This window comes from Entelurus aequoreus, linkage group LG05 (genome assembly GCF_033978785.1).
Source record: "Entelurus aequoreus isolate RoL-2023_Sb linkage group LG05, RoL_Eaeq_v1.1, whole genome shotgun sequence".
Lineage (NCBI taxonomy): Eukaryota > Metazoa > Chordata > Actinopteri > Syngnathiformes > Syngnathidae > Entelurus > Entelurus aequoreus.
In genome coordinates this window covers 53,909,687-53,936,795 of record NC_084735.1, presented here as the reverse complement: position 1 = coordinate 53,936,795, position 27,109 = coordinate 53,909,687, and the positions used below count along the sequence as shown (strand labels likewise).

Sequence of the window (27,109 nt, the reverse complement as noted above, 5' to 3'; positions counted from 1 at the left end):
TTGTCCTCAACATAATATAGCGTTCTCGCTAACGGCTAATGTCCCATCACAGTGCAAATCTATAATATTTTGAAGTTTTTGTTATCGTTTACAAACTCAGGAAATAGGTCCCTGGACACAAAGGTTTTAAGGGCAAAATCCAAATAATTTACTGTATATCCGAGCCAATAATAGAAAATAATTAAAACATTTTTTTGATATTTTACCACCGCCATCCTGTGTTTTGACTTACTATAATTGTGATCAAAAATTGGATCCATACCCATTTTTTTAGTTCGCCCAAAACTAATGTAAAGTATCCAAACAACCAAATAAGTGTTTATTACATTTTACCAGAAGTGTAGATAAAACCATGTTACAATAGAGAGTAACCAGATATTAACTGTAAATTAGTAAGTAGATTAATAACAATTTTGATAAAATAATACAACCGTAAATTACGCAATATGTTAGAGCATATGTCAGCAGCCAAACTAGGAGCCTTTCTAATCTATTTTAAAATGGTTCTACTATTATTTATATACCAAATAATATATTGCAATATATATTTTTATCGCAGGAAGCTGTGATAAAGATGTTAGAACATATTGCCCATCCCTCGTACAGTTGTCCCTCGTTTATCACGGTTAATTGTGAATTGAGAGGATTTTCGCGAAATATGATTATTAATAATAAATCAACTATTTTCGTTGTTTGAAAATAAAAATCTATGTATGACATTTTAAATGTTTTTTATTATTGGAAACCTCTAAACATTAAATAACAGCCATATAGTCACCATGTCACCCAATATGGTAGCTTTGAGTTTGTACTGTACTTTACCAGTCGCCCAGAAGATCCTTCAAGCGTCATTGGTATGACCGTCGCCCGGCTATAACAACATGGCCACTATGTGGAAATACTTCTTTACATCCTTGGTAAATACTTTAAGTTCAAACCAGTTTTTGAGTGCTGTAACCATCGCCGTTAGTTATTGTGAACAAATTTGGTCATCTTGACTGTAGTAGTTACCAACATTAGCTGTAATGTTAGCTTTGCGTGTCTGCCTTTGTTGTTCCATCGATCACGTCAAAGCTGTGATTATGATGTTGAAAATAATATTTATCAAAAAAGTTTAACAACACTTTGACTGGACAGTGCGCCGAAGGTCCGGCATTACTTACAGCCGTCGTCATTCGACATTGCCACAAGTTAAATTGATTGTCGCAGTGAAAATAGAGTAGCAATAAGATTAGCCACTGTGTTGGTGTTAGCATGTAACCCTTAACTCGGAAACGGAACTCTGCTTGGTGTATATTTTCTCAATATCGCCACAACATAACTAATAGAAAATAAGGTAAATACTGCACTGTAATACATATAATACGCAAATAAAATGTAATTTAACACTTAATTTAGGCCAAAAACTTGAAGAATATGCTTCAAAAAGTCAGGTATTTTTTTAAATCTGCAATGTGGCGATACAAAAAAGAGATACAAAGGGCGATGTATTTAGGGACAACTATACATGCATTTGCAGGAGTCCCAAAGGGCGTTTTCAATCACAACCAAAATGACATTGGTTTGAATTGGCAATCTGAAAAAGTTCATGTGTGTCAAACATGTTTTTCTCTGCATGGAAGCATACTGTGTTGTATGCCTTAACATAACCTTAGGCATTACTGACTGCTTGCCCTGTAATTTCACCGCCACCATAGGAATTACGTCTTAAAAATGTACTGTATGTATAGTATGTATATAGTCTTGAGATAACACCCTTAATTCTGGTGTCTACCCTGAAATATCTCATGCAATTTTTTGTTGTTGACCAAACCTGTGTTCAATACCACTTCTATGTTTCTTCATTTTCATTACCACACTGTGCAGTCCTTGTTTTCCATATACTTTTATAGGCCAGAGTTCTGATGATGCATTGTTGAACAAAAACAAGGGGGATATTTCTCCCAAAACAGATATTTACAACTTTTAGCCAAGTGTGAAATGTTGCTGTTTGTTTTAACCATTAAACAGATCATTTTATTTTCAATGACTGAACTGGACAAAGGAGACAGGACATTGGTCTTTGTCGTCAATCCCATCTGGCCTTGTGACAGAGGTTCTATTTACGAGATGGATTCAGGCCACAGTTGTAAGTGTATGTCAGTGCTCTGTGGTTTCAAGTGTGCTATGATTATGCCACAGTTCCCAGGATTGATGGGAATTCCACTGCATAACAACCAATGACTTTATGAAACACTTACATTATTCTAATTGGATTCCCACATTTTGTGGCTTACAGTTGGTGGTTAGTCCATCACCACAAAGAGGCACATTTTACTCTAAGTACAAGAGTGAGTGATTATGTGTAAGAGGGAGACTGGATCATTTCAAAAAGTTTCATTTGTGCTTGTTATTGGGAGCTGCTAGGTGTATCTTGTAGGCAGTTTGAGGAGGAAGAAGACCACATTTGACGAGACTATGAATGATCACTCATAACATTAGTGAAACATTTAGATGGTAAAAGTAGGTCAGCAGTTTATATTTTTTTGTGTTTCATAGTAAAAAGCTGTTTACACACAAAAAATACTGTTTTTATTATGCATTCTCTTCCTTTACCCGAAATAAACCGAACGCTGACCTTAAAACCAGGGGTGTCCCTATACAACTTTTTCCTCTACGATACTGATATCGGTCTGAACCTTGAGTATTGGTAGATAACAATATTGATCTGATTGGATATCAGCACAAATCATACATACATGTATTATTTTGAAGTGTGGAATGTTAGAAAAGGATTGATCAAGTGAAAATTGTCAAACGAAGAAGAATGGCAGGTATGAAAAACACTAACCTGTTTATTATTAACCATATGGAATGAACTTATGTTTTTTCTAATAAAGTCAATGCTTGTCAAATAAAGGGGCAGAGGCGCTGAGAGGCAAGGGACTTACAGTATTAGCGTCTTTTTACATTGTTGAACAATACACAAGCCTCCAGCTAAGTGGCAGCACTGCTCGAATTAATCAACAGGCTCAACCAGGAAATTTTAGAAAGTATACTATATACACATAACCCTTCAGTGTATAGGTTATGGGGATATAAATAAATACATAAATATAGTCAGGTTTTAATTAGGATTTCAATTCAGAGTGTGTGTGTGAACATTTTTTGTTTCTACTTTTCCATGAGTTGCTGCTGCCAGCGTGGAAAAAAATGTTTTAAAGGGGGGCTGACATAAAATAAGTGAGAACCATTGAATTCAATTGAAGTGGAGTGATAATTGTGTTTGGCAACACTTAGTAGTCACAATAATTCATTAAGTCAAGCTCCAGATGCAGTAGGTTGAATGATGATGATGCGTTTGTTACTCTATGTTCTAATACCCTTGTGGCTTGATGACTTTGTCTGTGTAAGTAACCTAATTGCGATTTTTCACTCCAAAATTGTGATTGCAATTCGACTTGCTATTTTTTTTAAAATTGTATCTATAAAATGCATAAAACTGTGACAATAAAAAATGAAGGAATGCCCTGTTACTTTTAGGCTCTGACTTTAGACTCTGAGCGTTTGTCTACATCAAGCTCTTAAACTGAAGAAATAATCTATAAAAACTATACAGTCTTTATAATTTAATAAAATCATAATATATAATAGCAATGCAAGTAACCATTTAAAAGGATATAAACTTTTATTTCTCCTTTGTACTCTAATTGGAAGGTAAATAACTGTTATTCTTAATACAAATTAGCAAATGTAAAAACAAATTGGACTCATTTCTGTAAGCAAAAACGTAACTAATATTGAACATCCTAAAGTGCATTTTTTCCCAGTTGTAAACAAGAGGTTGGATGTTGTCTTTTTGTTTATTGCCATCACGTGATGAAGGCATTCTTGCTTGTCCGTCGTCCATATTGATAGGCGTAATATTATTACCATGCAATTTGAAGCTGAAATATTACCACAATGGGACATTTGGCTTTGTTATCATATAATTTGTGTTACTTTGCGGCATTTCTCACAAGTTTCCTGTGTGTGTGTAAAACTGGTGCCCCGCTTTCTGCCCACCCAGACAAAGATTTTGAAAGACTGAAAAGAAGGCTCACTTCGTTCAGTTAATTCCACTGTTGAATAATTGCGCTTAGGTGCTGAAAACAATACACAGAGTGAGACATCTTTCTTATTGAAGCGCAAGACGAATACACTTGAGGCACAACAATTCTGATTACCGAACATGTCTGTCACTCAAATGTCGGTGAAGGCGAGAAGAAAAAATAAATAAAACTCAGCCTCTTGCGGTTATTTATCGCACTAATTAAAACCTTGATGTCGATTTGATTTCAATTAATGGTGCAGCCCTATCATAGACTGCAGTTTTTTTCAATTAAAGACATTTATTACTAGGAGTTTAGGAGAATCAAATTAATCACCATTCTGAATTAATTGAAAATGTTCAATAATTAATTTTTTAAAATGTGTTTTTGAGGCCATATCTGTGGTTATTAGCTCTGTGTATTTGTGATATCTCGGCAACCAAAAGAGGAACTTTTGTAACCTGTTTTGAAATTTTTTTGTAATAATTTATGTACCAAATTATATTTTGCGAATCAGTGTGAATTGAGTCCGAATCATGTTGTCATCACACGAATTGGAATCAAGTTGAATTATGAGTTGTTGGAAATTTCAGATCCTTACTGATTAAGTATATTTAGCTTGTGTGCTATTGTGTTCTTAGCTGTTGTGTAGCTGCTAGCTCCTATAGCCTACCATCTTTACCTTTTGTAAAAGGCTTGACTAAAATAAAAGAACAGACCAACGTTGTGTGCATTCAGATGTTAACTGGCTGTCCAACTTTGCACAAGTCAACATGGCGCAGGACTGCTTTTATCGGATATTTTAGATGCAAGCAAATATCATGTGATTATTGAGTTTTTGCTGCTATAGGACTAATATATAATAGCTATATCTGATCGGGACGCCAGTACAAATTAGTGTAATATCTATAAAGAAAAAAACACATATCATTAATTTTTTTGATTTGAACACACTTAATGTAATGTGATCACTCTCAGCAAGTTCTTATAACAAACTCATTTTATAATTATATATCATTAATCAAGCAACAGAATAGATATGATCATATCTTATTTATCTGATTTAATCTGATGTCAATTTGTGATACAACTAGAAAGGCATATCAACGTCCTGACATCTCCCCCAACCCCTCTCCCACCCTCCCAACGATTGTCTCTTTCCACTATACTAAGGAGCTGTTTTGCCAATACAACGGAGCACACCGCCTCATTGTTTACTTACGGCGTCTGCAATTTTCAGCTGGTTTAAATGTGTAGCCGATTCATGTTTGTTTTGCCTCCGCTCTTCCTATTCCCTCACCACATGTTGTACATAAATTCAGCATCTCTGGAACTCTCTGCTGTGACAGTTTGGTAATTGTACAATGTTGGGTACAACCATAGTAAAGACAAAACAAAGGAGAACTTGCCAGTAGATAAAAGGAAACAGCAAACATAAGTCAGTCTTGGGCATGTAATTTTTCTCTTATCTCCACATTTGATCATGGTCATGCCTTTCTATGTCAAACAATCCTCAAAGACTTCCATTCGTTATTAATCACACATAAAAGAAATGTGCACTGCTTGGGGGCTTTCTGGACTTGCAGCGCGGCTACTCATCATTTAAAATATGACAGGCACTTTGGGAAATCGTGTTATTCTTGTTAATTCATCAAACTATCTGTCAGATAAAAGTTTGGACTGAAACCCTGAGCCTAATTCTTTGTGTGTCAGTGACATTTAACAGCTCTCACGATAAAGCCTTGCCGACCCCATCTGGTCAGTATTTGAATACGTATTTAAGCATCCAGGCTCTATCATTTTTCTCTACCATTTGGGCTTCATTATAAACCAGAATCTAACTCAAGCAAAGATAATTTCATCATAATTTCAGACTTACTGTCACTTTCCACTAATTTAAATTCATGAAGATAACCTCAGTGGTAGTCCTCTTTTCTGTACATCGGTCACTCCGACGCCCCAACCCACCAAATAATGTATCACCTCATTAGCTAGTGTTTTTCCATCACCCCCAAATGTCATCCTCCATTAGTCATCCAGGAGACAGGATACGAGTGAAGTCTCCTTGCTCATCAAATATCTACATTTTTTTCTTTATAAATGAAACCTCTGCGATGGGATATAGCCCCAACTGTTTTTGTTAGGGCTATATCATTGTTTGGCAAAAAAGACCCAAATGACTAATTAAATGTTGTTTTTTTCTCCCGTTTGGCAATAGGAGTTAAAAATATGTGGATAAAATTACAAGGTGTTAAACGTTGATAAATGTTCTTAATGCAGTGACATTGAGGCCCAACGTCCCTGTTAGCTGACGCTGGGCATACATAAATACGGTAAATAGCCGTAATCATAATATTCTGATAAAGATACAACACAAAATCGATGTAACTACAGAAGGGAAATCTTGTAGAAACATTTTTTTATTGCAAGGGAGTATGCAAAACAATAGATTAATGAAATGAGTGGAAAGAAATATACGCATCTCCAGTCTAATGAAAAACATGTTTGTCCAATTAATATTTTTTTAAGGAGCTCTGAAAAAATAAAACCGATTCACCTAGTATTTTATAAGACAACAAAACAGATCAATTAGAATAATAAATAATGTTGGATATAGAGAACATACAAACACTGTATTTATTAAATCACAATTGTTGAAATTCAACGATTTGTTGCATTTGCAAACAGCTAAAATTATGTACAAAGCAAACTAAAAGCTGCTACCCAAAAATGTACAACAATTCTTCTCAACAAAAGAGGAGAAATATAACCTTAGAAATGTTTTTAATTTAAAACATTTGTATGCTCGTACAACACTTAAAACCTTTAGCATATCAGTATGTGGAATTGAATTATGGAATGGATTAACCAAAGAAATCAAACAAAGCACCAATATGATTCAGTTTAAGAGACTGTTCAAACTACAAGTGTTCACAAAGTACACAGAACAAGAATTATGATGAACATCTTGAACCCTTTTTTTTTCTTTGTCTTTATCGAGACAAAGATTATTTATGTATTTAATATTTGTTTGCTTACTAGGTTATTATTATTTATTTGTTCACTGTTCTGTTACAGAGAACAAGGAAACTGGATATAATTGCTATGGTATGAAAAGGGGTACGATTAGATAAACTCTGCTTCTTCCTACTCCTTTTCGGACGTGCTTTAATGAAACAATTGGCAATGTGTGATGCATTACATTGTAATAATAATAATAGACTTAGCTTCAGAAATGCTGTATGAATCTACATTCTTTCCTCCGATATTTTTGTAAAAAAACATCCTATTTAAGAAAAAGTGTAGAATGTATTTTTTAATTTTATATCTGAGGTAGCACTACTGCTGGTACTCAGACTTAATACAGTAATAACTAAATGTACGAGCTTAATTGGTTCTGTGATGGAATTTGTAACTGTAAACCCTCGTATCTCAAATCCTCGTTGCCCATTGAATGGGATTAAAATCAATGTAATCAGTGCTTCCCCCTCCACCATTTTAACACATAACAAGCCTTTTAAAAATAAAAAACAGTTTGAAATAACACATTTTGTATGAAAACTATACAGTAAAATATAGTACAAACAACTACAGTAGTTTTTATAAAGTAATGTAATAATTGGAGAGTGGATTCCTACAGTTGCTTCTCCGTCAAACACACAATCACCAGCTTCTCCATGTTTTCTTGGATTAATGTCTGCTGTTTAGATAATATGTTTATATATATTTTTGTGTATAAATATATATTTTATGTATATTAATTAATATACTTGGCTGACGTTATCGACTTCAGTATGATGCAGATTAGCAGTGTTATGCTCCAACCGTCATGTGTTTTATTATTTCTTTCTTTATTTCAATGAATATCATCTACTTTTTTTTCTAAGCACTGTCGTTAAATCTCACTTTCTTCCTCCATGTGCTTGGAAAAGCAAAGAGGTTCACTGTGACATTCGCTTTGCCAAATAGCAGTGGGGAGGCCCATAACCCGAAGTTTTGCCTGTAATCAGCCTGTGACACAAAAAACAGTCAATTGTGATGGAACTGTGGATTGCACAATTCTGCAATCACCAGCTATAAAATGTGCCATTCTTTTGCAAAAAAACATTGTTTTTTTCAGGAATCTTTTTTCGCAGTCTTACTGGACTCCAGCTTTAGAGAACACTCTCAGATGGAGTGTAGGCTGCACTAACATAACAGGCAGTGTTGGTCAGTCAGTTAGTTAGTTAGTTACCTACATAAGACGTGCTGCTGCTGCTGCAGTGAGATTAATTTGGAGTGGATTGGAAACGCAACATTCCTTTAAAGCTATGACATGTGTGCAAATGTTGTTGCATATTAGTGGTATTTCCTACCTTTGATAAAATATCCACTTTAAATTCCCATCCCGAGTTAGTAGCTGTATTCGTTTTTTTACACTCTCAGGATGTGTTTAGTGGTGCAGGGGAAGTGAGCGTGTTATTATGTCTTACATAAAATTTGCTCATGTATATTTCTGTCATCTATTGGACAGCAACTACTGGGAGTAAAGCACAAAAGCTAATATCTTCCAGTGCGAACATGTCAAGATCTGTGTGCTGCACCGAGGCTTGTGGACCTTGTGATCGTGGGTCTTCCAGTCTAATAGCAGATTAGAGCCTCTCCTTATCTGATTCCAAAGAAATAACCAAGATAACAGTCCACATGGGAATTTGGCCATTGCACTACATTGCTTAAGCAGTGAAATAGAAGACTTAATAGGAAAATAGACAAAAAGTGTGTTGTACAACATACTTAATTTAGTTTAACTACTTTAGTCAGGATGATTTATTTCTGTTATTGTCATTTTGCTTTTACTCAAGTTAAATATTATTTAAGTAGGTTGATTTTAACAAAGAGAATATCATCCAACAAATTAAATAAAGGTTATACGATCATTTGGATTCGACTGAATGAATTGAGTATTCAAATACAAAGCAAACAAGTGGTGTGGTTTTGACGCTGTTGTATGGCAACTTGAAACAGATTTTCTACACGGCACGGTCTAAGTTACTTTGTTATTTTAATGTGCTTCTTCTTTCTTTGTTGACTGTATGTTTTGGGGCTGCTGTAGGACCCATTTTCAGTGTTCCGGCTGAGGCTGAGAAGGATTAGAAGGTTAACCAGTTTGCATCGAAGCACAGACTTTGTAGCTTTAAATCGCTGTTGTTTAGGGGAGGATTTTGAGGGGCATCGGAATTTACCTTTAAATTTGATTTATTATTTATTTTAACCGTAGCTGTCATACGATTCAAACCCTAAATTGTGATTAATCACATTTTGTCTGTAGTTAACTCAAAACTAATGACAAATATTTGGAGATTGAGGTTTTTAATCTTTAACAAATTTAGTTTATTTTCATCAACACTGGACTAGATTATGTGTTTTCTGTATGCAAATGTTTGTTTAATAAACAGTGTGCTTTTTTGAACAGCTCAGCACAAAATTTACTAGGGCTGGACAATAATTGATAAATAATAGAAACTGACATTTTGAACTTTTTTAATAAAATATATTACTGATTGTGTAGTTACTCGACACAAAGCCAGGTGTCGTAAAAGCGTGAATGCTGCCACAAACCAGCCAGGTAATACTGTCCCATCCATTCCACCACACAGAAGCATCATGGAGGACAACTGAATTACAGATCCAACAGTATAACGTGACCAGCTTGTATCCAAAAGGAATTCCCTGTTAGTTGTTTCGACACCAATTTGCTACAATAAGGATGACATGGACCCAAAAGTTGACTTAAGTGGAATAATTGTGCATTGTTTGCATGGTTTTTAAAGTGAGACGAGCTCACTTTTAAAACCATCGTACTATCAATACCAATACAAAATGTGGGGTGTGCGTGTCGACTGGATGCCTCCTCAGTCTTCATAACAGTCGAGGCATGTGACTGTTTAGTGCGACCCCTTTTATACCTCAAATTTTGATCGGTCACAGAATTGGGGCTGTTAAAACACATTTGGCAAGTTCTGTTTAAAGATTTTTTGTTATAGTTTGTTGTGGGCTTTCAGTCGAGGTTAGCCTCTCTTGGGGGTTTAGTTGGGAGTCCACTTTATGTCAAATAACTAAATTCTGGTCTGATCTGACCACACCACGATCTCCTAAGTCTTGTGTGAGGCACTCAGGTGTTGATGGTTAAACTTCAGACAGGCCGTTGGGGGTTATTGTTACTAATGCTTTTGTTGGTGACCGTGTTAAACGTTAATAGAAAATAATACGATTTCATTTTTAATCCATTAACATTTAGTAACATTTAGTACAGGTAACAATTCCCAGGTAACGTAAATTGGTACCATGTTGGTTCAAATGTAAAATGTACCTATCCCTACCTTCACTTTTCTCACAATCATCAGGATAAACATGATCTTGTGTCTCGGTAATCTTGCATTGAGTTTCATAGCAATGACTTTTATATTGTATTTCTTAAATTTTTTGAGTTATTGCAATGTATTTGTTACCAAGCTTTTTGTTCATGATCTTATAGTCCATTTCAGTCCTGTGTTGGCTAGAGTTTTGCACCACTTTTAGCTTTTAGGTCTTGTCCATAATGGTGGATACGTTTAATTTGAATAGAGCATTTTGTGTGACAGGTGTCTTTTATCCACATATTGAGTTGAGATTAGAACTACTTTCCCAAGGGACCGGAACCATATTGTATGCTTCATGGACACATAACTGGTCCGGGAGTTAGAATTGTGCTGGTTGGGAAAGGATCAAATACTTTACTCAAAGCCGTTTATTTTTACTTTTTATTAATTTTATTACAATATTATTTCAATTTAAAAATTATCTGTGTTAAAATAAATCTGCCATAAAATGAATGGGCTTTCACACAAATTATTTTTCTCATGTATGTAATATGCTCATAACCCTCTTCTCAGCTCTGTCTAAATAAACTACATTTACCCAAATAAAAACCTTAAAGAATAGCTATACAAATATAGGGCCATGTGGAAGACTTACTTTCTTTCAGATTATACATGTATCCTAACCAAAAGAAATCCCTTTACTCTGCAGTTTAACATTGCATATTTTATCCTGGTAAAATAGCAGCAGGATCTTGTTGAAAATCCCTTTGAACTTTGTGATATTTAGGATGACTGGACTTTAATCTCAGGCTCTCTGGTTACTGTTTTGTTAGGGATGTAGTTAGCCATGATGGACTCAAGATATTCAAATAAAGTAGAAGTAATGTACTCATGTTTTTTTGTCCCATATAAATTGTATCTTTCAACAAACTGGAAGAGTAACAACCCATTGTATTTGACTTCATCATATGTTAAAACAACACAATCTTATGCTGAAAGAAATGTATTAAACAATAAGTAGCTCAGATTGACAAGAATTGTGTCATGCTGTTTAAGTCCCAGATTTCCATGCTGTCTAAAAATCGAAATGTTAGTTTTTACTTTTAACACGCATGTTGCATGGTAAAACAGTGTTTTTTATTGTTGTTTTGTTTTTTGTTTGTTTTTTGGGGGGGCAGCAAGAACCAAATAAATTGATTTCAATTGTTCTTGGTTTTGATCCTTTGAGCACCCAGCGCCTCCTTTGGTGACCACAAACATCCCTAATGCCTTAAAACTAAGACTACTAAAGACTAACTTGACATGTTGTCCAAGAAGTGGCTCATTGAGACGTTTGGGGTTTAAATAAGCTGCCATAGTGGATTTATGATTGTGTGGTAAGCCAGTCTTCCAAACAGGAAGTGGCTCCCAGTGTTGTGACTTCACATGGACAAGTTTGCGTTGGTGTCGGATTACCAGAGCTCAGCTCCAGCGTCTCTCTTTGATGAGGGTCAATGCCCTGAGGTCACCGTAACCTTCCATGATTGTGCCTCTTCCAGTTGATCCCACTGCCATTCACAATTATGACAACTCTTTAATGATTTGCATTTTAAAATACCAAACAATCAACACCTGGGAGAGCTCATTATGACTGACTGAGGACTAACCTTGGCTTCTTGGTCTCTCGTTAACTGAATTTCCTCCTGATCTCACGCAACCTTTCTCGTAATTATGTAAATCTGTTGACTGAGTTTGGCAGCAACGTGATACTCCACAAAATGTAACAACAAGTAATGGGACGGAACAATGTGGTTCAAATTGGACTCGGACAGACTGTAAAAACACTACACCTGTGTTGCATTACCACAGAAAAAAGGGCTGAGCAAAGAGCGTAAAAGATAAAATGTACTGCTTATAAGGATTTTCCAAATGAAGTGAAAAATATATGACAGTTAATAATGCTAGCTAGCTGATTGCTACCAGATTCCAAATGCAATGTAAGAAAATGAAACAATAGTTTGAGGCAATATCCATTTGATCTTTTTCTACTCCTCCTGGCATGAAACCTGTTTTAATGTGGAGCCCAGTCAAGCTCACATTTTACAGTCGTTGAGTGCCCTATTTATCCCAAAAATCGTGTAGCTGTATCCTCCTTCCAAAAATGTGGCTATCGTTCTTATCTGGTATGTTCTCTTCTGGTTGTACTGAGAAGTCTCTTCACGTTGTATGCGTCTCGGTAATTCTCAGGCATTCAATTGTTTGCAACTGGGCTGTTTGGTTTGTTGACGTTTTGCTTCTCATCCAAGTACAGTAGGCTTCATCAGTTCATGATCATAGACTTAGGCTGCCTCCACACTAAGCCGGCTAAAGTTATACAGGATATAACCCACCTAACCTTATCCCTGTCCACACACACACAATGCCATCGTTTAAGACACCTTCCCCCCTCCGTCCGACGGCGCATTGCGACCAAGTACGCATGCGCGGAAATGGCAGACGCGCATATATTACGTCATAGTCACCTGACCTGGAAGTGTATCCTTAACCGGTAGTTCAATGTAGCCTATTGTAGTAGCTTTCCTCTGTTGATCCTAAATGTTTTTGGTGTATTTTTGTACTTATTTTTACAATTGAACAATTCATGATTTCACAACACCTATCCAATTTGTTTATTCCTTTTGGGTGTTTTCAGTCAATATATTTAAATTTGTTAGAATTGCTGAATTTTTGATTTGGGGATGATCATCTTTATTTTATCTGAATACTTTTATTAAAATAATGCGGTTTTGACAGTTTCTGGCGGTGAGTGTCATGTTATGGTCTGATACTCCAGTGATGAAATTATGTTTTTGTGGGGACGGCGTCCCAAAGTTGGTAGAGTGGCCGTGCCAGCAATCGGAGGGTTGCTGGTTACTGGGGTTCAATCCCCACCTTCTACCATCCTAGTCACGTCCGTCGTGTCCTTGGGCAAGACACTTCACCCTTGCTCCTGATGGGTGCTGGTTAGCGCCTTGCATGGCAGCTTCCGCCATCAGTGTGTGTGAATGGGTGAATGTGGAAATACTGTCAAAGCGCTTTGAGTACCTTGAAGGTAGAAAAGCGCTATACAAGTATAACCCATTTATCATTTATTTATCATTTATTGCCACATTTCTTTTAACAGTAAACCTTGCTTGCTCACCAGCAACAGCTGTTAGACTAGCCCTATTGTGGTGAATCACACCTGAGCCATCATAGATGAATCAACTCTTTAATGGAAGTGTGAAAGTAAACAATGTAATAAAGAACATTTTACAACAAGCAATCTAGATATCTGGTCAGGACACTCTTGACTTTTTTACCTTCACCTTCATTGTTCATTCTTGCAATCCTGCCTGTGCTTGGATGCTGAAATTGGCGGTCGTACTCGACAGCCGCGACCACTTCATGGCTTCACAGTAGTTATGGAGTACAAAAGTAGACGTTGACGTAATCACTCTACATACATGGCGGACAATAATGGATACAGTCTGCTTTGCCAGTCCAAATGCATTCGCTGTTTTCCGTAGTATTCCCTGGTCGACCAGGTAATACAAAGCACACGCTACCTTTTTTATCATATCCACGGGAGCCCGCCTTCTTGTTGTCTCCCCTTTGACAAATGGACAAAGTTTTCCGCTAAGTAGAATCACAGCTGACCTGGACATTCGAAAGTTCTCTTGCCATTCTTCTGGCACAACACACTCGTTGACAAACATATCCCACCAGGCTGCCGTTTTTCCAGGCCTTATCTAAAACCGTTGCTCTACATTGCTATGTTGCTGTCTGAGATGTGTTGTATCCAAATTAGCTGCAATTAAGCGTTTCTTTCTCTTAAGGTATCCATGTGTGATTTCTCCAATCGTCTGTACATGTAGAAGAAGGAGAAAGACAGACATGTCTGGATGATTCGCCTCCATCTTTGTAGTGGTTACCTCCGAGTGGAAACCGGTTGTTATGAAGCTGGCTGTGGCGCGTTCTTTCCCTGACGTCATTTCCTCTCCGAACTCTGTTTATAAACGATTAATGAGTCCATACAGAGCTAATTCGTTTACGGAGTTATCCGGATTGATGTAGACAGGGCCTTAGATTGATCAGATCTAGTCTTTTCTAAGCGCTTTCTCTAAGATTGCACTTTTCTTTCTGCAAGGCATTCCGTTGCTTATGTTCAAAACTCCCCAATTAAAGGGCACAATTATATTTTGTTTCTAATGGCTTTTCTGAATAAGGTGAGGGGACTAGAATTGCAGATTAACAATTTATTTTACAAATGGAGTAAGTACACACAGTAGCAATAACGGCGCTGGAGAGAAGACCATTCCCTACAAAGTCTAGCATGTTCTCTCTTGATGGTCCCTCTGCAGATGTGCTTTTGTGCTCCTCGCTGGCCCTCCTTGGCGCAGTAGTTTGGGCATTGTCCAATAAAACCGAAAATGACCCTAACGTGTGTTTTAGACACACACACACATTTGTCCATTCTCACTTCATCTTGTTTCTTGCACCTCTTCTAACCATGTAAACCAAATAAAATACTATGTCTGTGTATTTGCAAAGATAAAAACATACAGTGGACTTATTGTTTTCAAGCTAAGGCTATCAGGAATCAACCTTGGAATCCAGAACTCCAATATAATACGGCGCTCAGGCAGTGGGCTTCAGTTTCTTTCGACAGCAAGTGAACATATGTCTGAGACACCAAAGCTACAACCAGTGTCAAATTTGATCAAAAGCGACTCAAGACAGAAATAAGTGGACCGTAGGAACTCTTTTAAAGCCCAGCTAACCATGGAATGATGTAAAAACCACCAAAAAAACACAGAAACCATTGATGGCTCAGACTAGACCTCAATGCCTGACCAGATGACGGCACAGTCTTGCCCACAGGACCAACCTGAACACAAGTTAGAAATACTGGGCAAAGTTCAATAAAATGACAAATTTAGAAACTGTAATAGACTGTGTTGAAAACATGAAAGAAAACTGTGTGTATATTGCATTGGAAGGCTCAGGTGTTTTGCGGCTGGATACATGAATCACAAGGAAAATCTAAATTTATATGTACCTATCTAAAATGCCAAATTAGTTTTTGTAGCCAAAAGCCGTTCATGTGAAAAAGTAAAAAAAATTCAAAATGCATGAAACTCTCATGCACATTGATGTTATAACTAATAAAGCAAATGAATGAAACTGCTTCTCCTGTTGGAGATATGTCTATTAAGTGAAATAGTTTCCAATTTAGTCTGGGACTATGTACAGTATTCTCCTGATTCATTATTTGAGCTTTACAGTGTAGAATGTCAATACAGAGCTTGAAACTAGAATTAAAAAAAAAAATCTGAAGAAAAAAGCTGTTTCTTAAAAAACATTGCAGATATTATGTTCCAGGTATAAATATTTCCCTGTAATTCAAAGCATTACAGAAGGGAACTTTAACAAATAAGTCTCAACTATCTTAATTGAAATTGTACTGGTAGAAAACTGCATTACAGCAGGTAAAATTCCAAACATTAAAATTAAGTGTTTGTTCTACTAAAGCACATATTCAGGTAGAAGTTTAATTTAAGATACATGTACTGTAGTTGGCTAAATAGGCTGAATATTTGAACAAAATAAAACTCAGTCAGCTTACATAGATTAACTACATTAAAAGGCATTAGAAAATTATCTGCATCACTGGACAATGCCAAGTAAAAGCACTATATAAAATATTTAATAAAACCTAAAATACAAAAAAAAAATGGCCCGGAAAAAAACAACTTATAAATAAAATGTTTTTTCAGTTTTGTCCATATTACCAAAATTAATGCTGTTTCAGCACCTGGCTATTTTTTATTTCTAAGTTTTGTCCATGAAACATGACGGAGTGTTTCACAGCAGTTCAGCAGCCCTTACTTTATCTGTGTTTGAATAGTGTTTGTGTTTTAGAAAGAACGTATGCATAGATTGGGAAGCTCCCTTTTGAGCAACACATTTTTTGTGAGCCTCGCATGGCAGCTTCACGTCATATTCACCTGCATGTGAAATGGATAAATGACTGGAGCAAATTTCACTCAAAATTTTACCACACTCACCCAGAAATATATGGTTTGTCAGTCTTTGACGAGCTGCATTTACTTTTTTAGCTGTACAGATAGTGATTGTATCACTTTTTTCCATTGCTAAATCTCGTGCTCCACACGCTAATGCCATACTGACCTGATTTGCATATTATGTGGTCGTCCGCGTAGTAGTTTGATTGACATGCCTAGGCAGCCCGCCCCTCACTGCTTTCTTCACACTGTGCCTTCCACTTAATAAGTGCAAAATTACCCATACAAAACACACATTTCGAAACGAGAGGCCGACCGTTAGCAATGCAGGATGTCTCAATTTGCGGTATGTGTGAAAAGTATTGAAAATGCATGACTGTCCCGCAGTCACCCTATTCTTAACCTGAGGCTGCAACACTTCAATCACAATGTACGCAAACTCCGTGGGAGTGTCTTACCTGCAGTCGTCCCCTGTCACATCCTGTTTGCAAAACATTTGATTAAAGGCCCACTTTTTTTTAACATAGTTCTGCCATAATAAAAACACAATGTGTTTTATTATTTTAATCTGGTTGGTGATAGAATAGAGGGTTGCAATTGCTTGACTGACAACGCCAAGAGCCGATGAAATTTGGGGTGGGACACAGGGTGCACACTAAATCACTGCCCCCACGGAAGCTCCTCCACTGTGTCACATACAGCATCAATGTTCTCTTCTGTCCTAGCATGCACCCTCTGACTAGAATAAGTGTCCATCAGACCTTCAGAAGGAAGATTTTGCACAGTCCCATATTCTCTTAACTTCCAAACCCAGTCAAAGATTCCGATTTTTGATGGAGTTTGACGACACCGAAACTTTCTCAGAAAATGTGCTTGCACTACAACCTATGATTTGTTGGAGAAATAGGCCACAGTGCGAAATGTATTTTCCTTGGTAGACTAAGACTAGTTGGAGAAGACTTTTTATTGTTCCAATATTTATTGCACAAAGTCGACTTGTATACCCTAAAAAATAAAACAAATACACAGGGGTTAGTTTATGTGCCTCACAATACGAAGGTCCTGGGTTTGATCCTGGGCTCTGGATTTTCTGTGTGGAGTTTGCATGTTCTCCCCGTGACTGCGTGGGTTCCCTCCGGGTACTCCGGCTTCCTCCCACCTCAAAAGACATGCACCTGGGGATAGGTTGATTGGCAACACTAATTTGGCCCTAGTGTGTGAATGTAAGTGTGAATGTTGTCCGTCTATCTGTGTTGGCCCTGCGATGAGGTGGCGACTTGTCCAGGGTGTACCCCGCCTACCGCCCGAATGCAGCTGAGATAGGCTCCAGCCCCACCCCCGCGTTCCCAAAAGGGACAAGCGGTAGAGGACGGATGGATGGATGGACTACGACAAGTTGGGAAATACTTTTTATTGTTCCATATTTCATGCACAAAGTCAACATACAGTATATACCCTAAAAAAGAAAATAAGAATAAAAAAAAATGTATTCAAAGATCTGTGGGTTTTGTTTGTTTTTTTGGAGGGGAGTGTAGTTACCATGTACTACTAAATGTAGTAGAACACAAGCCAGTCCGTGAGCTCAGAAAATATGGGGTGCATTGCGTTAGATAAACAACATATGCATGCTATGCTAACGTTTCAACTTTTTTCAAAAATGATTCCCATCCAAATCACGATTCGTACGTTTACGTATTTTGAATCGAATAACGATTTTTAAGTGAGATTTTTTTCAAAACATATTTTTAGGCCATCTCTGGGCATACTTGCTGTGCATTTACATCCGCAGCCAAGAGGAGTTTTCTGTAACCTGTTTTGAAAAGTTTTTATTATAATTTATATCCAAAGTAATATAATACCAGATGCGCTTTGAATTGATAATCATGTTGAATCCATTCTGAACCCAATGTTCATCCCGAGAACCTTAATCAAATTAAATCATGAGTTGTTGTAATATACACAGCCTTTTTATTATTTTGTGCGTGGCCTTAATCCTCCTTCAATATGTTGTGATCTGAGTCTAATGTTTTAGTTTTACAACGTGCCAAAGACCAATAAAAAAAAAAAACTGCTGGCCACAAATGGAGCAGATTAAGTTCAGAGTTGGAGTTGAATCGATGCTGGCCGCAAAGTGACTCTCGGGGTACAATTCAGACTCCAACGTGCTAACCAGAATGTTTTGCAGCATCATGAGGGAGTGTATTGTTGTCGACATGGCAGTTGATGTGTTCAGGACACAGTCTGACACAGAATCATTGTATAATTCCTGATTTACAATAATCATATATAAATAAACTCAAATTCAAACTCAAACTCAAATATGGTACACAAAAACGGAATCCAGGGAAAGACTCGTGAGTGTTAAAGGGTAGACCAGATTACACAAAATGCTTTGGTGCATTCCAATTGAGACTACCTGTAATTCAGAGTTTCCCTTTCATTCATCCTAATATTGAATGCTAGCATGTTTCCATGCATGTTTGTATGTTCACATAAGTGCGCTTTCAAGCTGCTCGCAGGATTCTTTGTCAAAGGGCTAACAGATTGTGGTAAGAAATTCCTCTGTCCCTTTGAGGGAAGCTGAAAGGTGAGAAGACCTTGTCGGAGAGAGGGTGGAGCTGGGACACCCACTGGCTTTTTCACATGATGACATAGTGAAACGGATCTGGTCTCCTCGTGTTTGATCACATCTTTTTGTCTCAACACCTTCACTGCTTGGAATCCCACTTGGGATGTGTGGTGGAGCACTCATTTGGTATGACCGCGAGGACTTGAATGATTGACTTGCCATATAGCAGTGCACATTCCTACATGCATACATCCATTATTCTTGTTTATGCCGAGTTCTGTACAAGACTTAACAAAACATGTTATCGTCGTCCGAGTGTCACTGTCAATCAACCTCAGATCAGAACACGAATGTAGGCTGCAGACAATTTAAGGTTAATTGCTGATGATTTGAAGGAGGATGAGAAGAGCCTCGCTAACAAAGCACATTATTCTGTTTTCAGATGGGCAAAATGGCGAATCCGGGATTCTAAATATACCCATGTTGAATTTCATGTGTCAAAAGGTTAAAACATAACAGCACTAAATCAGGTTTTTCAGTAACTTTTCATGACTGACCTATGCCAAGTGCAATTATTCATTGACATATAATCAGTACACTTCTGTCTGTTGGGGGGTTTAATAGCACATATAGATTTTACAAACCCCAGGGAAGTCAATCAGGGGCTCATTGGACTCAATGACAGCTTCCAGGGCAAGCCAGGTGTTTTTCTGGTCCACAGCCATGAGGTTTACTTTGTGATCTTCATGATCAGATGTAGATTGGAGGCCAGGGCTATTCAACTGGCAGCCCGGGAAAAAAATCAGGACGGCCCCCGAATTCAGTTCAAAACTTGAGAGGACCTAACATTTTTGTAGCGGATTCCTAAAAGTAATAGAGTGCTCTCATATGAATGATCTTTGATCATCTTTTCTGCAGTATGTCCTTAAGTATAGTAGAATGCTCCTGTGTAGAGGAACTTGGACCAGTGTAAACATAAGATAGGCTGTGTGTTTCCCCCCAGCCTGAAATCTATGTGTGGTGGTGTGGGGTGTGGCTAGGGGTTTGGGGAACTGCACTTGTTTTTGGAATTGTGCCTGTTGTTCACAATCATTATGAAAGACATGACAACGGGTGGATTTTTTTTAATGCATTCTAAATATTAAATAAATTCGATCAAAAGTCCGCTTACAATGGAGCATATGGGAGCCGCTCAATTTTGCCTATAAAGCCCTTAAAATAACATCCAAACACCTCCATTAGGGTTTTATATACATAATGTAAGTATATATGTAATGTAGCAACAGGCACATTTATAATAATATTTAATATTTACATATTGTGATCATTTTAAAGGCCTACTGAAATGAAATGTTTTTATTTAAACGGGGATAGCAGATCTATTCTATGTGTCATACTTGATCATTTCGCGATATTGCCATATTTTTGCTGACAGGATTTAGTAGAGAACAACGACGATAAAGATCGCAACTTTTGGTATCTGACCAAAAAAAGCCTTGCCCCTACCGGAAGTAGCGTGACGTAGTCAGTTGAACATTTCCGCAAAGTTCCCTATTGTTTATAGTGATGGCGGCCAGAAGTGAGAGCGATTCGGACCGAGAAAGCGACGATTTCCCCATTAATTTGAGCGAGGATGAAAGATTTGTGGATGAGGAAAGTGCAAGTGAAGGACTAGTGGGGAGTGGAAGCGATTCAGATAGGGAAGATGCTGTGAGAGGTGGGTGGGACCTGATATTCAGCTGGGAATGACTACAACAGTAAATAAACACAAGACATATATATACTCTATTAGCCACAACACAACCAGCCCAAAGGATCGTTCACCTAACCCAAGGTTCATAAAGCTTATATATTTACCCAAAGTTACGTACATGACACGCACGTACGGGCAAGCGATCAAATGTTTGGAAGCGCGCGGGTGGGACCTGATATTCAGCTGGGAATGACTACAACAGTAAATAAACACAAGACTTATATACTCTATTAGCCACAACACAACCAGGCTTATATTTAATATGCCACAAATTAATCCCGCATAAAAACACCTAGGTGTTTGTTATGCTAGCTCCTAGCTCCCGTCCATATAACCCGCCAATACAATTCAAACACCTGCACAACACACACAATCACTCAGCCCAAAGGACCGTTCACCTAACCCAAGGTTCATAAACCTTATATTTTTACCCAAAGTTACGTACGTGACACGCACGTACGGGCAAGCGATCAAATGTTTGGAAGCGCAGCTGCGTACTCACGGTACCGCGTCTGCGTCTGTGTATCCAAATCAAAGTAATCCTGGTAAGAGTCTGTGTTGTCCCAGTTCTCTACAGGCGTCTGTGTATCGAAGTCAAAGTCCTCCTGGTAAGAGTCTCTGTTGTCCGAGTTCTTCGATCTTGACTGCATCTTTCGGGAATGTAAACAATTAAACACCGGCTGTGTTGTGTTGCTGACTTCCCTCGCAAAATACTCCGCTTCGCACCGACAACTTTCTTCTTTGCTTGCTCAGCTTCTTTCTCCATAATGCAATGAACAAATTGCAACAGATTCACCAACACAGATGTCCAGAATACTGTGCAATAATGAGATGAAAACAGAGCTATTTTGTATTGGCTTCAATGGGGGATCCATACCTCTGTTTCACTGGCTACGTCACGCGCATACGTCATCATCCAAAGGAGTTGTCAACCGGAAGTTTAGCGGGAAATTTAAAATTGCACTTTATAAGTTAACCCGGCCGTATTGGCATGTGTTGCAATGTTAAGATTTCATCATTGATATATAAACTGTCAGACTGCGTGGTCGGTAGTAGTGGGTTTCAGTAGGCCTTTAAGTGTACGCGGTGCATTAGTTTCAAAACTGCATCACGTTTGTTTGTTTTCTTCATCACTGATTTCTTCGTAGTGCAGTTCATGAGAGCCAACAAACATGATAAAAAATTTCTTACCGTGCAAGGTCCTCTGCTGTTAGGATGCTGACTGCTAGGATGTTCATATATTCCCATTTAGATGAAAAATGTCTCATAATCCTTGCAAAGAAACGAGTTGGGGATCCGGGGAAAAAGCGCTTTTTGTGTCTTCCTCGGCAGTTCCAGATCCTAAATGGCTGTCATAGTGTCCCAACTTGTCGAAATACCTACTCAGACTTCTTCTGTCCAGGTGAGATGCATGATGTATGATCTAGATTGAATACATTTACAGGGAGCAAGGAAACGAGGAAGCAGCAGAGCACTGGATGATGTAAACATAGAGACACAAGATTGGGATCACGGCACCGCTATAAATAGTTTGTCTGCTTTAGCGCGTATAATAACAATATCACTAATATTTAGTTAATATCCAAGTCACAAAATGTAAATGGACTATTGGACTATTTTTGTAATGGCTACATAGACATTTTCGAGGACTTTTTTATGAGCATTTGATTTTATGACTTGTAAAACCTGGATTAAATCATATCACATTTTCAGATCTGCATCTGTGCGTTTGTGTGTATAGTACTCATTCAAAGTTATTTGCAATCAAAATGAATGTATTAACACATCGATAAGTTCCAGCTACAATAAAATAACACTCCCCGTTATAATGCGTTTCCTCTTTTTTGACTTATAAATGTTGAAGCCGTGTTGGATAGTCTTGTTAAATTATGCCAAAGCATCAAAAATGTAGGTTTATGCATTTGGAAGTGAGCCCTGTAAGCAGTTTTGGATCACTCGACATGTTATGGGCATTCCCATGTAAGTGCTCTTGGTCAGCCCCTTGCCCAGTTTTGTTTTGGAAATAATACTTTTTTGTGCTGCTCTACTGTGTACAACAATTACACATTGTTAGCATGTTCAGCAATGGCCAAAAAACTGTTTGTTTAGTTGTGAGGGATTGTTAACTTTATTGAACTTTATTTAAGAGGCAAATTGAGGAAGTCCTCAGGAGTGTCGACCAATCAGAGCGGAGTGGGCTCGGCACAAGGCGTACATTATTTAGGCTAATTACGCAGACCGTTTTTACCCGATGCAGAAAAAACAAGGAGCCAAAAATGATTTTGGGGGCCATTTGAGACACATCCCGGATGAAAACCAACGCTTCCCATCCAATCTGATGATACTTGAGAAGTGCTGCAAAGAGGAATGGGGTAAAACTGCAGGTGTGCCAAGCCTATTATTCAAAATGAGGCTGTAATTGCTGCCACAGGTGCATCAACAAAGTATTTATCAAGGGCTGTGAATACTTATGTGCATGGAATTTTTTTTGATTAGCAAAAAAATAAAAACTTAACTTTTCACAATGTCTTTATGAGGTATTGTCTGTAGAGTGCTGAATGCTGTGAATACTTTCCAGATGCACTGACTAACATATATGTATATATATTATATATAGATACCATACATAGATAGATATAGATACCATAGGTAGATTTATAGACTTTTGTTCATCCCACAATGGGGAAAATTATGTTGATGCAGTACAAGTTTTTACATACAGTAACAGAAGTAAAATGTAATGGAAAACAAAAAAATGGTAATAAATAATACTCATAGTGCACTAACGATTGCACTATGTATAGGTAAAAATAAAACAAAAACCCAATTATAACACCCGTATTGCACACCAAGAAAAAAGATCACAGTAATCACATAGGTGCGTTGTAAAGTATTTTAGCTGCGGGTAGGAAGGACCTGCGGTAGCGCTCCTTTTTGCTTTGTAGATGTAAAAGTCTGATGCTGAAGGAGCTACTCAGGGCCTCCACAGTGCCGTGCATGGGGTGAAATTGGGGTGTATTACCAATTCCTGTAAATGTACTTGATTTGTTTTTTATGTTTGCGAGACACAATGTCAATATTGGACAGGTTTTGCTATAATAATAAGAAAACCATACATTTTATGAAATAGCTACCTAAATCAAAGTCCATTTAAATTCTGTTTGATATCGTACTGTATGGTAACATTATCATTTCATCAAAACCCATTTTATCAAAACCCATATTTGTAATCACTCACATAGTTACTTTCAAAACGTATATTATGTTGTTCTAAACATTAGGTTAATGAATAGCTTGTAATTATTAAAACTGAAAAAAATTAAATAAATGGGAAAAATGTCCAATCTATTTAGAAAATATTTTTGGCATTATATGTTGCTAATCCTCAATAGGTTCTGATGCTATCTAACAATATTACTACAGTATTTAGGTGTATTTTAGACAGCAAAAACAATGTTAATATGTTAACCTGTACTTGACCTACACGTGCACAGTATGACTGACGTCAAACTGAGCCGTGTGATGACAGCCTCCACAGCTTTCTTCACAGACAATAAATAATTCCCACATTTCACAACAGCATCTGTCCTTCAGCCGGTTTCTTTTTCAAAATGTTGTTTTGAATAAATTATATCTTGAAACAGTTTAATTGAACACACACTTTCAAAGTCAATATAGATATGATTATATTCCCATTTTTAATCAAAACAACCGTGTCTTGTCTCATGTTTGGTTTTTTTTGTTGTTGTTGTTGTTAAATGTTCAGCCAAGACTTTCTAAACTTGCCAATCTTGTCAAGGTGACCAACTTTATGCAGTCAAATGAAGTTGGAAGCCAATGTTTTTCGGAATGGCTACCAAACTCTGTATTTGTATATATTTAGTAAAGTGCTGCCGGAGATATCATCATGCAGGTACAGTTAAGTCTAGGGTAACTTTAATTTGTCATATTTGGTTATGTTGAACATTTGCTCTTAAATTCATGAACAAATCAGTCTACAATGTGAAGAAAACCTAATGATCTCTAATTTGGAAATTATGTTTTAGAAAAACACAGAGAATTGCAACATGTTAGAAAAAAGACTTAGTGTTCTGCCTCAGTTATTAAGATTCTTTATTCAGTGTGTGTTATTTCCAAGTCATTTCAGTTGGTTCTGTTAAGTGAGCTGTACCTTTAAGAAACCCGCAGATAGGTCACGTGTTTAGACTCCGGAAAGATTTCAGACAGGTGCGCACAACTCCGCTTCACTCCTCGTGTTTCTCAGCAAACAACTATCACATCTTATGCTGTTCGTGGCATCGTTGGTATGTATCTATATTTAATGTTTATAGTACACAATGAGTCATATTTAGCTGTGAAATGTGTGTGTTTTATGATGTTAGACGATCTCTGATTGCATTACCTGTTCATGTCGGCTAACTTTCATTTGTTGTCATCTGCCGCCATCTAGTGGACGTTTGTTGCACTGTCACTTAAGACAATTTAAACAGTAGAAAGTCACTGGAATTAGTAATTAAAACAGCACATACAGTGGTGTGTGACAAAGTTAAACTTAGATTTAATTCGAATAGAATATTTTATAATCTGTGGTCTGTGATATGACATTATTAAGTTCATTTAATTCATGCATTTACATTTACAATGTATGTGTCTTACAGTTTTACCCTTTCAATTATCAATAAACCTGGCCTCCATCAGTCAACCTGGTGTTCAGAGTTTTGATGAGCGGAAGGTGTTGAACTTACTGCCTTCGTGTACAAGTGTGCTTAAAGGCCTACTGAAATGATTTTTTTTTATTTAAACGGGGATAGCAGATCTATTCTATGTGTCATACTTGATCATTTCTTGATATTGCCATATTTTTGCTGAAAGGATTTAGTATAGAACAACGACGATAAAGATTGCAACTTTTGGTATCTGATAAAAAAAAGGCTTGCCCCTACCGGAAGTAGCGTGACGTAGTCAGTTGAACATATACGCAAAGTTCCCTATTGTTTACAATGATGGCCGCATGAAGTGAGAGAGATTCGGACCGAGAAAGCGGCAATTTGCCCATTAATTTGAGCGAGGATGAAAGATTTGTGGATGAGTAAAGTGCAAGTGAAGGACTAGTGGGGAGTTGAAGCTATTCAGATAGGGAAGATGCTGTGAGAGCCGGGGGTGACCTGATATTCAGCTGGGAATGACTACAACAGTAAATAAACACAAGACATATATATACTCTATTAGCCACAACACAACCAGGCTTATATTTAACATGCCACAAATTAATCCTGCATAAAAACACCTGCGTGTTTGTTATGCTAGCTCCTAGCTCCTCTGCTAGCTCCTAGCTCCATAGAACACGCCAATACAATTCAAACACCTGATCAACACACACAATCACTCAGCCCAAAAGACCGTTCACCTAACCCAAGGTTCATAAAGCTTATATATTTTTAAAAAGTTACGTACGTGACGCGCACGTACGGTACGGTACGTGTTATGCTAGCTCCTAGCTCCTATGCTAGCTCCTAGCTCCATAGAACACGCCAATACAATTCAAACACCTGATCAACACACACAATCACTCAGCCCAAAAGACCGTTCACCTAACCCAAGGTTCATAAAGCTTATATATTTTAAAAAAGTTACGTACATACGCAAAAAAAAGTTGCGCACATACGGTCAAGCGATCAAATGTTTAGAAGCCAAAGCTGCATACTCACAGTAGCACGTCTGCGTCTTTGTCATCCAAATCAAAGTAATCCTGGTAAGAGTCTGTGTTGTCCCAGTTCTCTACAGGCGTCTGTGTATCGAAGTCAAAAGTCCTCCTGGTTAGAGTCTCTGTTATCTGAGTTCTTCCATCTTGACTGCATCTTTCGGGAATGTAAACAAAGAAGCGCCGGCTGTGTACTGTTGTGGCTGACTACGTTCGAAAAATACGTCCATTTCGCACCGACAACTTTCTTCTTTGCTTGCTCAGCTTCCTTCTCCATAATGCAATGAACATGATTGAAACAGATTCACGAACACAGATGTCCAGAATACTGTGGAATTATGAAATGAAAACAGAGCTTTTTCGTATTGGCTTCAATGTGGAAGGCATACCCGTGTTCCCCGGTCTACGTCACGCGCATACGTCATCCTCAGAGGCGTTTCGAACCGGAAGTTTAGCGGCAAATTTAAAATGTCACTTTATAAGTTAACCCGGCCGTATTGGCATGTGTTATAATGTTAAGATTTCATCATTGATATATAAACTATCAGACTGCGTGGTCGGTAGTAGTGGGTTTCAGTAGGCCTTTAAGGAAGGCAGGATACTTAGCTTATAGGTTATTACATTATTGGAATGTGATAGGTCATTTCCACAT

The 27,109-nt window shown here is 37.5% G+C and overlaps 1 protein-coding gene across 2 annotated transcripts in view; it reads left to right on the top strand.

Moving 5' to 3' along the window:
- uvrag (UV radiation resistance associated gene) overlaps nt 1-27,109 on the top strand; it is a 218,797-nt gene that overhangs the window by 175,558 nt on the left and 16,130 nt on the right. The gene's annotated exons all lie outside the window — the stretch shown is intronic.